The sequence below is a fragment of the Pogona vitticeps genome, chromosome 10 (assembly GCF_051106095.1).
Source record: "Pogona vitticeps strain Pit_001003342236 chromosome 10, PviZW2.1, whole genome shotgun sequence".
In the NCBI taxonomy this organism is placed as follows: Eukaryota; Metazoa; Chordata; class Lepidosauria; order Squamata; family Agamidae; genus Pogona; species Pogona vitticeps.
Genome location: NC_135792.1, coordinates 1,146,478 through 1,161,537, shown reverse-complemented (window position 1 = coordinate 1,161,537; position 15,060 = coordinate 1,146,478). Strand labels below are relative to the sequence as shown.

General features: G+C 41.5%; 1 protein-coding gene across 5 annotated transcripts in view; it reads left to right on the top strand.

The window, feature by feature from the left end:
• Positions 1–15,060, top strand: part of ANKRD11 (ankyrin repeat domain 11) — a 168,245-nt gene that overhangs the window by 54,007 nt on the left and 99,178 nt on the right. The window contains exon 1 of one of the 5 annotated variants that reach the window (XM_078380501.1): positions 1–15,060. This exon is cut by the window's left edge and continues 32,608 nt beyond it. The exons of 3 other annotated variants lie outside the window; for them this stretch is intronic. The gene's annotated coding sequence lies outside the window, so the exon portion shown is untranslated. One more of the 5 variants, XM_078380500.1, reaches the window with a different exon arrangement.

Genomic DNA, 15,060 nt, shown 5'->3' with positions numbered 1-15,060 from the left:
CATAATAAGGCATTGACATAGATTAGGCTAAGAAAGGGCATCATGTCCTCAGAGCACCCAATAAGGGTTGTGATTGAAGAGGAACTTCTAACCTAGATGTCTTCATCCAAATCCAGGACTGCCACACTCAGTGTATTCCTCTATGTGTTTTGCAAAGATGATGTCTGAATCTGGTAATCCCATGACCAGGATGCATAGATAATTATTACCATAATTTCTATGCACCTCTTGCTTTACCTGTCTTGTATGATCAGATAAACAACTACTGTGGCATGGTGTTTAGCCATGGAGAAGCAGCAGTGGCATGAAATGTCATGCAGGTAACATGACTTGACTGTGAGAATCCATTTGTGGTTCCTGTTATGCTCCTCTGGCATTGAAATGTCATCTTTACCTGCCAGACTTATTTTTCTTTTGATTCCAGTCACAGACCTTCCCTAATACAGGCTGTACTGAAGCTTAGACTGTTGTTTGCTGAACACTTTTAGGTCCCACTCAGAAAGCACTAGAGAGAGGCTGTGGGATTATGTAGAATTTATTTTTGTATCTCTTGTGTAACGAAGGAATGAATGATGCTAATTAGGTCTGCATCAGAGAGAACAGGCATCTAGCCGCCTCCCAGGTGCAAAGCGCTCTTGGCCACAGTTGCAGCCTGGCTCAGTGATGTAGTCATGAGCATCCTGAGGCTGTGCATATGGGCAAGAAAGAGTGTTGGGGATCTGAGGGTAAGTTGCTTAGATTTACAGGAAACTGCCATTTCATTGGCAAATTGATATTTTTAACTCTCAGAAGGCAAAGCAAAGTCTGCCACATCTGCAAACATTATCCTAAAATAATCTCACCCTTCTTATTGTTCCACAAAGAAAGAACACATCCTTCTTTACAGGAGGATAATGACTAGTTCCATTTATTAATAGTGATGATGTCAGTCTTGAACCATTTCAGTATCTTGGGCTTTTTTACATTGCAAACAAAAATGTAAAATGTAAAACAAAAAAGATTAGACATAAGGAAGGGAAAGTGTTGGCCCCTAGGGCAGTGGCTCCCAGCCTTGGGTAACCCAGGTTTTCTTGGACTATAGCTCCCAGAAACCTCAGCCAGTACAGCTAGTGGTGAAGGCTTCTGGGAATTACAGGCCAAGAACACTGTCTTAGAGAAGAACTTATAAGATATTACGTAGGTTTTATAGAATTTATTTCCTTTGAATGGGACTTATATTAGAATGAGAGGAATATGGAATCTGTACTATGTATGCATAATAATGATACAGAAAAATATAGCTGAAAGTATGGAAGTTTGACATGCTGTAATAGGAGAAATAATAATGCTTGGATGGCAATACTTTGAGAATATTTCATATCTCCTTAGATCTCATGTCCCTCTTCCTTCTCGTCCTCCAGAATTGCTTCTTATACCATACAGGATTAGGTAGACTACGTACAGTATTTGCTACCACAAGATGCAGTGGTGGCCACCAACATGGACAGCTTGAAAAGGGCATTAGCCAAATGGAGTGGGGAAGGGGCTCTGAATGGCTGGTGGTCATGATGCATACCTGTTTTCTCCAGTGTCCACAGCATGCCTATGCCTCATTTACTGCAGAGCCAAGGTGCAAAATACTGTTGCCTTCCTGTCCTGCTGCTGGACTTCCTATAGGCAGCTTGCCGGCCACTGTTGGAAGGAGGAGGCTGGACTAGAGAGTCTTTTGATTGGTTCTGGCAGAGCAATTCTTATGTTTTTATGAGTAGTGTTTTCTTTTGGAAGACCAGCCATGAGCGGCTTGAACTGCTTAGGCTCCTCCGCCTGGTTACATGACCAGTTTGCCCTGCCTTCCTAAAGCATTTGCCTTTTCTCTGCTGGTGTTTGAGAGCTACCACTCGCCCATTGTGTGCTGTTAGGAATCCTCCCTCGCACACACCCCACAAACAATGGTGCTAAATTAGGTTCAGCTTTCGAGAGAAATAAACTGTAGGACTTTGTCTTCATGTTGTTACTTCTTGCTCAAGATATCTAGGTCAGGCAGGGAGTTCCCATTTCTCAGAGCAAAAGCAAGTGTCTGTTCAGTTGAGGCCTATTAACGCAGCTTTACATTTAATCCATCTCATAGTGTCCACTGGTGAACAGGAATTCCATGCAGGTTACTCAGTAACTAATACAGTATAGGAGGACGGGTAACTCCCCGACTCCTCACCCCAGTCTCCCCTGACATAATGGCATAAGCCTTTTAAAAACTAAACCAATTAGCATGCTTTTCTATGCTGGCTGAGGAAAAGAGGGCTTCTCCTCTACAACCTGTGTGGAAATATGACAGACTAAGAGAAACAATAAGTTTCAGCAAGTCACCTGCTCTGTCTAGTTGCTTTATTTAGATGGCAGCATTAAGTGACCTCCTGCATGTTACCCTGGGTTGTTTTCTGTAATTTTGACCAGCAAAACAGTGAGTGGGACTAGCAGGAAATGCTTCTGTTTTTATGTGAGTCAGGGTACCTGCTTTTTGCTAGTCACCACTCCCTGTTGCATCCTGTGTGCCATATCCTGTACTGTTTTAGAGAGTCCCTCCAGCAGCATCTGTGGGGGGAGCGGCAGAGCTGCAGCAGGCAGCGGCTACAGTAAATATTGTGTACCCTCCCTTCTGTGAGCTGAATTCTTGCTTCTCATGCAAAGCTTTCATTTTATGCAGTTTTGAGCAGCTTGCCCTCGATTACTGAAATATCTAGATGGGTTGGTTGGTGGTGGATGTTCTGAGAGCATTTTTAATTCCCATGGGTTAAGTTTGTAGCTTTTGGAAATCCTATAGCTCTGTAAAATTCTGAGCATAGCTGAGTGAATCTTATTTTACACGTAACTGCCACCAGCTTTTATGTTATCCAGAAACAAGGCCTTTGTTGGCATGGCAGCAGTTCTGAATATTAAGCTTTTTTACATGTGGGCTCAGTTGTAAAACTGCATGTTTCTCTGAGACAAGAAACTCATAATTTGCAGCATGTATTACAGTAGCACATTGACATGTTTATGTCAGTGATTTGTGTCTCATAGGAGGCATTTGGTGAGTAGTCTTGGTTTGGCATTTGCTTAGGATGCAGAAGTGGTAGACCACTGTCCATGAAAGCTCACGTTCTAAAATACTCATTTTCACAGTATAGCAGAAATATTTGTTGTTTAGGGGGGAAAAGGTAGGGAACTGCTTTTGTTGTTGGGATCATTTATTCCTTGAGTGGTGACAGGCCTTGGAGGCATTTCTGACAGTCAGCCTTAAGAATCTGAGAAGCTGTGTTCTGTTGTTGTAGTTCAAAGTGTTATATTGACTTCTTAGCTTGTTTTGTAAGAAGCAAATCTGTTTCTTACTGGTTTTTTAGAGGGGAAGTTGTGGGCTGTTTATTATTTTTCATATGTGAGAAACAGTTAATACATTTACTTTAAAACATCTATAGGCTGAAATCTTGATGTTCAGCATAGCAACTTGCACTAGAATAGGCCCATTGAATCGGTGATAATTTACTGAGCCAAGTCCTCCGTAGGTCATGTGTAGTCAAATGGTTTTATTCTAGTTGCAACGGCTTTTAGTGAAGCATGTTGCAGCTAGAGTAAGCCTGTTTCAATCAGTGTAATTTTAAAAGGAGTTAACTCACCAAATCCCCTCTGATTCATTGGGCCTGCTCTAAGGTTGCTCAGTACACTAAGCAACAGGACTTCAGCCACAGTGGATTTGATGCTTGGGAATCTGCACCCTGGTCCTTAATCTGGTTGAACCTATTTTGTTTATGATTTTAATAGTTATACATTTAAGTCAATTCTCTGACTTTCATCTCTTGAAGCTGCAATTAATTTATTTAATCATCTCTACAGTAAGATAAGGTGGTGTCAATGGAATGCTTCCGCAAAGTAGACCTTTCCCTCAGTTCCTTCCTTTCTCAGTGTTGGAAAGATGCAAAGAGAGAAATTAGATAGAGTTCCAAACCTTAGGTGCCCAGATGTTCTTGGACTAAAACTCACAGAAGCCTTTGCCACTAGCTGTGCTGGCCTGGATTTCTGGTTCTAGTCCAAGATCATCTGGGGACTCAAGCTTGGGAAGCATGGAAATAGAGGAATTGGGCGGAGGAAAGCTTATCACCTGACATGTCAGGTGACATCCCCCTTGCGCCAGTTGCCAGTTTTGAGATGCGAAAGCTATGCTTCATTTGCAATGTTATTTTCAGATCTGTTGATAGATTCTGATCCATATAATGTTATTTTCTCAAGCAAAATTAGAGTAGATCCATTTGTTCCTGAGCCAGTAAGGCTTTTTGTATGGGAAATCACACCCATATCTTGTTGGCCTTTTATTTCAGATACATTGAGCAACTGATAAAAGATAATCTTCTCCCCATATACATTACTTGTTATGAATGGTATGCCTTGGCTGTCTCTTGTGACTTTATTCCATAGCTACCTCTGGCTTTGGAGGAAGCAGAGGGCAAAATCAGTACAGTAGTTCTTAGATCCTGCCCTTCTCCTTCACATCTTGTGAAATGCTCAGAACACCCTGAATCGGTGATAAGGAATGCTGCCATGGTGACTTGCTTTTCCAAGAGATTCCTCACTATGGCTAGAGCAGAGTTTGCAAATGAAATTTGTGTCTGAATCTTTATAGTTTTGGGACTCTGCAATGCTTACTTCCTCTGAGAGAGGAAATAAGTTGAAACATTCATCTCTCTCTCTCTCTCTCTCTCTGCATGCATGTGTGTTGAGTGAATGTGAAGAATGAAAGCAGACTATACCTGCTTGTACTTTACAGAGATGTTCATATAAGTTGCACAGGGTCTGATCCTGTCATACTTTTCCTATGCCTTACAGAGCTGTGCCAGCATGTGTACAAGAAATGTCTACAGGCCATGCTTCAGACCTGATAGTATACATTGTTTTTCTTCTACCAGTGTGGGTAATCATCATGGGTTAAATACCTGTGACCTTAGTGAGTGTCCTTAAATTTTTACTTGCTGATGACTGAGCATTATTGAACTTTTTAGAACTGAGTTGAAGTATGCCTCTTTGATTTGCTTTATATAATTCCAGCCCGCTCCCTCCCCAGCTACTAGTTACCTGCATTGGTTTCTGGTAGGTTGCTCCAATTTTTACAAAAATGAAGCTTTAAATATTACATCTCTGACTTTTGGTTAGCTGTTTCTTCCTACCTTACTATCTCAATTGCTAAATTCTGAAACATGGATGAAATTCTTACAAGTGCAAAAAGAATTTTTTTATTTTTTGATTTAAGCAAGAGGCATTGCAGCTTCAGTATGGGGGGGACACACACACACAAGCAACAACAGCATTAGCGGATGTAGAAGTAGCTGGAATGAGAAGCTTTTGTGCCATTAATAACAGTTTTGGCTGGCAGCCAAGGCTGAGAGTGTGGGATTAGCCTGAACAATCAAGACTGCAGGATCAAAACAAGGAGGCAGGAACAGGGAGGTCACACTGCTGCCATCTGCGTTGCCGCAGTGCTGGGAGGGGAACGGAAAAAGATGGGGGCAGGGCTGAACCAGAAACGTGCTGCTTGTAGCTGCAGCCTGGAAAGAGACTGGCTCGTGTTTTTTTTAAAGCCTTCCCTTCAGAAGGGGGTGGGAAAAGCAATGCTATTTGGGGGTTTAAACTTCTTCCTGCAGTTTCCCACAGAGCTGCAAAACCTTTTTCTTTTACAGCGAAGAACTACTGCAAAATGTTGGCAATATTCTGTTTCTATTGTTCGGTTTTTTTAAAATGACATGTATATTATCAAAGTCCACACACACTTGGCCTTTGAATGCTTGAAAGGGTTTAATGGGAGCAGTATCCTTTTGAGCTACTGCTGAGCAGAAAGTCTTGCCAGCCTAGTAATGATAGATTTGTAAATCGTGGTTCAGACTCCAGGGTAGTCCTGGGAAATGCATCTCACAGATCAATTCACTATGTGTGAGCAAATGGAGGGATAGTATAGCTGCTATTTCAGCTGAGTTTTCTGTTCCTAAGGTTTCATCAGACATACGTTCTCTTAAAAGGGATGCATTGTTTGCTTGTCATTCCTGAAAATATTCTTCTGAAGAGTATTTGAAGACAATTACAATGTACGTTCTTCTTTTGCACTAAAAGGAATAATCTTCAAACAGTTCAGGGTAGTTTTAAATGTGGAGGCAGAAATTCCACAGCAGTCTCTTTCGGAGCCGCTAAAAATATTCCTGTCTAGTGCAGTTTACTCTTCAGCATTCTTTTGTCTGACTGCTTTTGTATGCCCTAATTGAAGTGGGGTGGACGGCAACGTGCCTGTTAGTTGAATAGCTGAACTCAATTGTAAACGATAAAAAGTGAAACAAACTGCCTCATTTTGAAAAAGCACTTTTATTTTTTTGCTTTTCATTTTAGCATATCAATTTATTTGAAGAAAGATCTAAAACTGTGACCAATCTTAGCAAATGTTCTGATGGGGACTGCAGTGTGTGTGTGTGTGGGGGGGGTAGGAGACAACCCTTTTTTTATAATTGCCATTTCAAGCTTAACACAGACCAAGTTCTAATTGCATCTTTGAATTGCTTTCTATTAAGAGAATCTTGGGAGTTTGAAGCCTTTCAGAAAATCTAAATATTGGAGTTCATATTTTCATTTTGTTTTGAAGAGCTTTTATGGTTTGATTTTTGTACATTGATTTTAGGCTGTATGATTCTTTTTTATTTACATTTTAAGTTTTTCTGTTTATTTACTTTAGGAATACCATTTATCTCATTTTAGTTTTGTTTGTTACAGATTCTGTGTGAAATTATAGATGTCTGTTCCACACATGTTTTGGACGAAAATATTTTTGCCTGGTACAGTTCAGATTTTTAAAAATGTGTTTGGTTATATAGGCTTTTGATGAAAAAAGAGTCTTGAGTTTGAAATGTACTGAGTTGAGACTGTACTTACTTTGTTCTGCTGGATTTTACAAAATATCTCTGCATGTTGGTTAAGTCCTTGCATGTGTGTGTTGTTAGCTTTTGAGGAAACAGATCTCTTTTTTGCAGTTATCAGGTTTCTTGTTTTAATATATTTTAGTGGCTGGCAAGAACAAGACTTGCCTGTCCTGTTTAGTGTTAGTACTGTGCTAGATTTTCAGTACAAAGGGCTTTTTTTGGTTACATACACAGATCTTCCTGCACCCCACCCTCTGTGACTCCCCCACCCTCATGATTCTTTGTGGCCACTCTACTTTCTCTCTTGTGTGCTCTCTCTCTCTCTGCTTCCATCTCCGGTATACTACTTCTTTTCCCCCTCCCTGTCATCTCAAGTCATTTGAGCTCCCTCATGGCAATCATCTTCATTTAGCAAACAAGATACTTCATGCTTCTACTGAGCTTAGCAGATTTGCCCTGTGTTTGTGTGCCTGTGTGTGTGTCTTGGCTTTTGAAGGAATTATATTTTTTCTCTTTTTTGTCACTGTTATGAACATTTATCCAGTTCTTCCTTAAAATTTTCCCCAAATCAAGAATGTTTTTCAATGGGTGCCAATGTGTTGAAAACTACACTCCCACGCTGAGGTGCATGCAACTGTGTTGTTGTTGCTTTTGTTGTTTTGGCTGAGCTGTAATTTAACAGCATACAGGCAATTCCCATGATACTACACTGGTAAAGATATCTCTTATGGATGCATCTTTATGTATCAGTGTGAATTCAGTTAAAAGTTGTTGAAAATGTTGGCTGCCTTTGAAAGCACTTCATGGAATGACAGATTTATGAGAAACTTAAGATTTGTAACTTGGAAACAACAAAAATGTTCGCTGTTAATCGTCATTTCTGGAAGTGATTGCTCTGTTTTTAAGTGGCCCAGTTGCTTTTCCAAATTGAGAGAAAAACAAGATTTCATGCCCCAAGATTCCTGAGTTTAAGTAACAGCTTTTTGGTAAAATGGCAGCAAACATAAAATGACACACATCCCTCAGGCTCTGCACCTTCCTGTCCCAGCATTTCATGTTTCCTGCATCTTGAACAGGATTCCCTGAGATTCTTTTTATTTGCAGCTACCTTTTCAGAAACCTGATTTTAGCTTCCAACTTATCTCTTTGGTGAGAGACGTTTCATACCTGTTTGACGGTTGAGCAAAACATACAGAAAATTTCTAGTTTTCTGGGGTGAGTGTAGTGAAGCAGGCCTCAGGGAAGAGCTCTGTCGTGCAACCAATGTGTTCTCTCTCTCTCTCTCTCTCTCTCTCTCTCTCTCTCTCTCTCTCTCTCTCTCTCTCTCTTGCCAAAAATTCCTTCTTCCCCATCCCCCACTCACGTAAACATTGCTGTGCAGCCTCTCTGCACAGCCAACTCATACTGCAGCATTCTGGTGTCAGACTGGCTGTTGGAGTCTCTTCTTTCCTTTCTAGCCAACCCAGTAGTTCCTTGCTTACCTTTCATTAGTGAGCTGAGAAGGGGAGTGCAGGGAGAAAGGGGGGGATATTCTTTTGGTATTATCTCACCCCTTGAGGTTTGGCTGCTTTGTAGTAGTGCTGAAAATTCAGGGGAACTTGATCCTCCTTTGTCTGCTGGAGAGCAGGCAAGAGGAGCAGCTGGCTGAGCTACTGGGTTAATTTCAGATGCTGAATCCCCTGCTACTGCTTTTGTCTGCTGGCCGAAATACAGCCAGATAACTTTCTCAGAATATTTTCGTCATGGGTCTTACTGAAGCCTAACATCCTAGGGCCTTGGGAAATGATGAAAAAAAAAAACATTACTCAGTGCTTGCTGAACCATTCAGATCACATGACTGCTTTTTTTGTTGGGGTGGGGAGATGCTAGTGCTCTGAAGAGTACACTGTGGTAGCTGAAAGAAGGGGTAAAGCCACTCATACCTTTTGAATCCTTGCTCGTTTGGGTAGCATGCATAATATATGTGCAATACAGGCCTGTCTGATGAAGAGTATGCTATTACTGTGCTGCTCTGCCCTTTATACATATAGCTTGGGGAAGCTCATTGCCTCTCCCCAGGGACAAGCCGAGATTATATGTCAGAGCAGCAAATGTGAGGGTTGCCTACACTTGTACCAGCATGTTTGGAGCAGAATAAAATGATGGAACGGAATAAAATACTGGGTTTTACACTGCTTTAGGCTTAACGTAGCCAAATGGTCTCTGCAGAATCCCCTTTTCTCAGTTCCACTAGTGGGACCACATAAAATATCTGCACTTCACTAATTTCCACTGACCTCACCTGGTTTCCAGATTGCCTTAGGTTTTATCCTTTGGGATTTTTTGCATGCTGTAGGCTGCCTGTTCATGAAAATGTCTGCCTTATGCAGGAGACACCATGGCTGCCAGCTCCTCTCGCTGGCAGGAAAGGCATGGGCAGGTTGCCAGTACCCCCACCCTTTGGAATTTGGCTACAATATATGATTAGATGAGTTGTGGGGGGGTTAGGAAGGAGAGACTTAAGAGAGCTTGTTGGCTGGGTTGAAAACAGAATTTCTTAGTCTGGTCAGACCATCTGTTTGAAAAATTGCTGTGATGGTTCTTACTATTTCAATACAACTCTGAAGTTCCTGGCTAATTTTTATGGTCTTACAACATCAGTTGAATTTGGAACCAGCAAAGTACCTGCAGCCTCCCAGTACACAGGCAGTCTGGTTGACCAAACTGTAATATTTGGGACATATTGTCTTTCATAAATATCAGAGCTTGTTGGGGCTGAACTGGGTTGCCAGAACAGCCATGATAATTGAGAAACTAAACCCAGGCTTAAATTGGTAATGTATAGAAATAATGTTCAAGGCTTCAACTTCGGCACTAGAACAGGGTTTTTTCTGAACTTATTCTTTGGATACATATCTACTTTGTGGGAAGAGTGATTTTAAATACTGTGCATGCGAAACTGTCTCTTATCTACACAGGGCTCATCTACCTCCCATCTTACTTTTGTCCATTTTTGCCCTGCCTGCCTTTGATACAAAAATGGCTGTATTCTTTACCTTCAGATTAGCAAGATGGACCTCATTCGTAGTATCAAAATGTCAGCTAATGTAAAACTTGGATTTCTGCAACCCCATTTTTGATCATTATACTGCCCTGGAATACTTTCTTTTGGGTCTAAAATTTTCCATACTTCATTTCAGGTCAGACGCTCACATAGGCATTCTATGCCAGGTTTGTGAAATCTCTCAGTGAGGCAACTGGAAAATATTTTCCATTTTAAATTGTGACAGTAAGCTGCCTAACAACTTGGAAGGCTGAACTGGCTCAGCCAGTATCTATCTATACATCTCTTAAATACCCTCTTCAGGAGCCGGATGTATGGATTTCAGTGTGTATATCCAGTTCTGAACACCAGGGTCTGGGGTTTTCCAGTTCTCCTGTGCTACATCAGTGGGAAAGTGTGGTACAGTATATGCAAGGGTTGGTGGGTGGGATACTTTTTCACTGAGAGTAGCTACCCTGGCAATTCTGCCCATCTCAGAATGCCCTTACTTCCCTTCATAGCCTGAGTTCCTTTGTGTCTTGGAGATGGAGCATGCAGCCCTGTGGATGTTGGTGGTAGAAGGAAGAGTCATTCAATTGGCATGAGGAGGTATGCAAATATTGAAGGAGACAGGAACTGGCAAGCCAGAAAGTTGTTCCAGAAGTTTTGCCCCCATGTCTGTTATCTTCCTCTTGATGTTATGAAATATTGCAACATGCTCTACAGAACAGTCTCCAGAAAAAGCAGTTCAAGGTTACAAGTGATACTTCTGGAAAACTCCATTCTCAGTTTTCCAGAAGGGAGGCTACAAAGTAACACCACTGTTTAACAGACATTGAGGGAAAGGGTATACCGATGGTAGTGTGCAGATACTGACATTTCTCTTCAGATGCTTGGAAGGTAGGGTGAGTAGAAAGAAATGTCAAAACAAGTCAAGGAAACTTACCAGAAGATTGACAACGGAGAATTGGTCAAATCAAGTTCCATTTTCAGTTGTGCCACTTACTGACTGAAGTCTTACATGGGATGCTTAATTCCTCTACACCCACTCATCCCCTTGGTAATTAAAGGACAAATTATTGCTTGCTCCACAGAGCTGTTTGGCAGTGTGTTGATTATTTCTTTCAAATCTCCTTTGCTTGCAACTTCCATTATAATAAGACAGGAAGTGTGAACAGAAACAGCTCTGCAGAGGTTGGCTAGATGTCACTTTACAGAGGTTGGCCCACTTGAGGATCACTTGTCCATTTGGGTGGATGGATCATAGTCCTGGGGCTTCTCCCATCACATCTGGAATCATCAGTAGCTCCAAAGTGTAAGAATGGAAGAGATGAAAGAGCATTTGTTTGAAGAATATCCCTCTCTTTGAAGAATAGTTTAAAACCAAAAATTTAAATGCTTTTAAGTGTTAATCTCTTGGGGGTTCAATCCTGAGGGCAGTGTTCATTTTCTCTCTCTCTCTCTCTCTCTCTCTCTCTCTCTCTCTCTCTCTCTCTCACACACACACACACACACACACACACAGCGCGCGCGCGCGCGCGAGAGAGAGAGAGAGAGTCTACACCAGTGTACAAAGGTGAAGAAGTTTCAAAATATCTCTTTTGCTGCCCACTAAAATCTGATGGTCACTGGGTGGAGATGGAGGTGAACAGTGTGTTCCACCTCTCTACCACAGATCTCTCTGCTACAATGATAGGCAAACAGCAGACTTGCAACCCAAAAAACAGTGACTACCAACTTAACCAAGCTGTGCTGAAAAGTGGGTGGAGTCCCTTCAGCTTCACAAGCCACACAGGGTGTGAAAAGGGCCACAAATGGTACTCACATCATGCAGAAGACAATTTGGCAGTTTCTACCAGTGCTTTCTGTTTTTTTCTATCAAATTGCATTAGTTCCTTTTCAGGAAATGCTCACTTCTGTACTCTTGAACTGTGAGTCAGAGTGAAGATGAGAGAATTCCATTTACATTGGAAATGTATCCTCCCTCTTTTATTTTAGGGGGCTTTTTAACTTAGCATGTAAAGAAATATGGATTGGATCCAGAATGTTTTAACACTTGGAGTAGACCCACTTAAATGAGCAGGGTTTCAGTTAGTAAGTTAATCTGTGACAGAGTTCCCTTGATTTCAGTGGAGTGTGACTAAGTCTGGAGGCAAGTTCATTTGTTTATTTAAACCCTTTTGAAAACACTGTTTACATCATTCAGCCACCAAGGCTCTACTTTCTCAGGCCATAATCTGTTGTTGGGTATTCTCATGTGAAGTTTTTTCTCATCTGCTTAGCATAGCAGATTCCTTGAAATTTTGAAAGGTGAACTGGAAATAGTTTTGCACAGCTTTTGTTACTGTTCAGGTAAGATTCCCTAAAAATATGCGCATCTACACAAGCACAAGCAAATCCATCCCCCCCCCCCAACTTTCTTCCTCCTCCACGCACCCTCAGCAGTTTATAGCCCACTTCATTCTAGTCTCGGAGTTGAGTCACATGTGCAAGGGGAGCTGAGTTGTGCGTGGAGGGGTGGAGCCCTGCCCAGCATGGCTGAGAATTAGAGGGAACGTTGTGTTCAGGATATCCAGTGGATAAAAGCAGTTGCTGTTATGAAGTATTCCCGATGAAGATGGTGTGTAGTTTGTGAAGGTTCAGCACTTTCTACTCACTTGCCTAAATTATGAACCTTTATATTCTCTGTTCTTTCACTGCCTAGTACATTAAGATTTTGTTCTGCAGCAAAAATCAAGATTAAGTCATTTCTAAAAATATTTTCTTGGTCCGGCAAGCTAATATTTGTATTCAAATTGTTTTAAGCCACCCAGAGACCTTTGGTTAGTGTGAGCAGCATATAAATTAAATTAAATTAAATTAAATAAATAAATATTTTCAATGCTAGAGTGGCAATGTCTGGCTTTCACTATATTTGATCAGGATTTTAAAAAAACACAAACAAACCTGGGATGTGACATTGGGCTGTCACTTTTGTTCACATACCAATTTTCTTTGTGTGTGTATGGAGCAAGAGGCTCAGTGTGGTGTCTAATTTTTAAGATGAGGGAACTTGAAGCATTCCCACTTCTTTCTTGTTTAACCCCCATCACTTCAGGCATTTTGGTGCCAGTCCTGCTCTGATACAGTATGTGCAGCGTTAAGTTGCTCTGATACAGTATGTGCAGAGTTAAGTTGGGAAAAATGTGATGGGATCTGGGTATAGTTCACCTTCCCTTACCCACTTATCTTAAGTATAAGCATTTGACCTTCTAACAATCCTCATATTTCTCTTAATATGAACTACAGAAACAGCTATCCACATACAGTCTGTGTATAAATTAACCCTAGGCAGCAGTTTTTTTTATTCTGTTTTTAAGTCCAGCTGTATCGCATACTGAAATATCATGTACAGTAGATCCTGACTGTTATGTTCTGCATTGGCTTCTTGCTATGAGACCTGCTAGACCTCTCCCTCATCTTCCTTCTGTGTTTGTGAAGCTCATGCTTTTGGCTTTGGCCTGAGGGTGGTCCTTCATGTTCATCATTAGTTAACATTAAATGTTGCTGTTTCCCATTAATTGAAGGTTAATTGTAGGTTGCATATTTCATTTGCTTGCTTCACATTAACATAAACCTTGGCTTTGCTGTGAAATCTGTCTTGTCTAAGTCAGGTTACAGCTTGGCTTTGAGGCCGTCAGTAATGAAAGACTGTAATTTCCAATTAATTTTCTCAGGACATTTGTTGTGAACCCCCCCCCCTTTAATACCAGAGAATCAGCATACGCATATATGGTGCTCTCACTGGAAGGGATTACTCGAATGGAAGAGAACAGGTTCTCATTACATATTGGAGTGCGCCATCAAGTAAATTTCAGTTTCTGGTCCTAATAGGGTTTCCAAGATGTGCAAAATAGCCAAGGAATGATTTTACCCTGCTGAGTTTTCATGGGCAAGCAATGGCTTGAGCCCAACACCGTATTCACTGTGGTACACTGACACTTACTACATGTGTAATGTAAGACAATAGGATCAGCATAACCAGCTCCTAAAACAACTTTAACTGTGCAGCCACTTAAGTGCATTACACTGTGTTCTTAATGTTCTGAAACTTAAATGTACTTGTCAGAGTAATTGTTGCCGCTTCCACTATACTGGTAGATACAGTGCACTGAGCATTGTATCTCCCAGGCCCTTGCTTATTCATAGGCATATTGTATTGACTGTTTACAAAAGGGGAATTATATGACCCTTCTTGTAGGAAAGTTGTAATGAAACAGCTTCATAAATGCCTCATCAGGTTTCCACTAATCACAATGTAAGTGTGGGGTGGGAGTCCAGATTCCCACTGTGCTTCCCAGGAGATATGGGCCTGCCCTGATCACCCACGTCATGTGGTGAGGTGACATGCCCTGCCATCTGTGCAGCCTTGGGCAAACTGGATGCTCTCAGGGCAACATCTCAGAGGGAAGAGACCCTTTGAGTACTTTATACACAGGAAACCCTATGAGGGCTACCATCAGAATTAACTTAGAAATGTGCTCTCCCCCCACCCCAGTGGTGAAATTTAGCTTCCCATAATGAGTTAGGAGCAGCCCAAGTAAATTGTGTGGCTGGCTATTTCTGCATCTTCCATTTGGAAAATACAGCTGCAAAGGGAAGCAAGCTAACATCTTGACCTCCCTGTCTTTTCCTGAAACAACAGTTCTTCCATGTTGGTTTTTAAAATGAGGCAGAAAAGAAAAATCAGATTGCCTTATTTCATGTGCACACATTATGTGGCATTAAGTCAGTTCTAAATTCTGGTGACTTTCCTAGGTTTTCTAGATTCAGATACTCAAAAGTGGTTTACCAGCCCTTTCTTATTGGAGTGCTCTGGGACTGTACAGCTTGCCCAGAGCTACAAAACCTCTTCTCCCAGGAGGCATAGTGTGTGTGTGGGGGGGGGGAGGGAATCAAACTCTTGACTTCTGTCTCCACAGCCAAGTAACCAACTCAGAGCTACACAGCCAGCTGTACAGACTGTTGCCTGGTAGGAATAGAAGGAGAGTGACAATGTGTTCCCTCATCTCCAGTTTTGTCTAGGAAGGAATCCTGCTGGAAACTTCTAAGAGACATTGCAGTGCTAGTCCCGAAGAACCCTTGGTCTCACTTAGT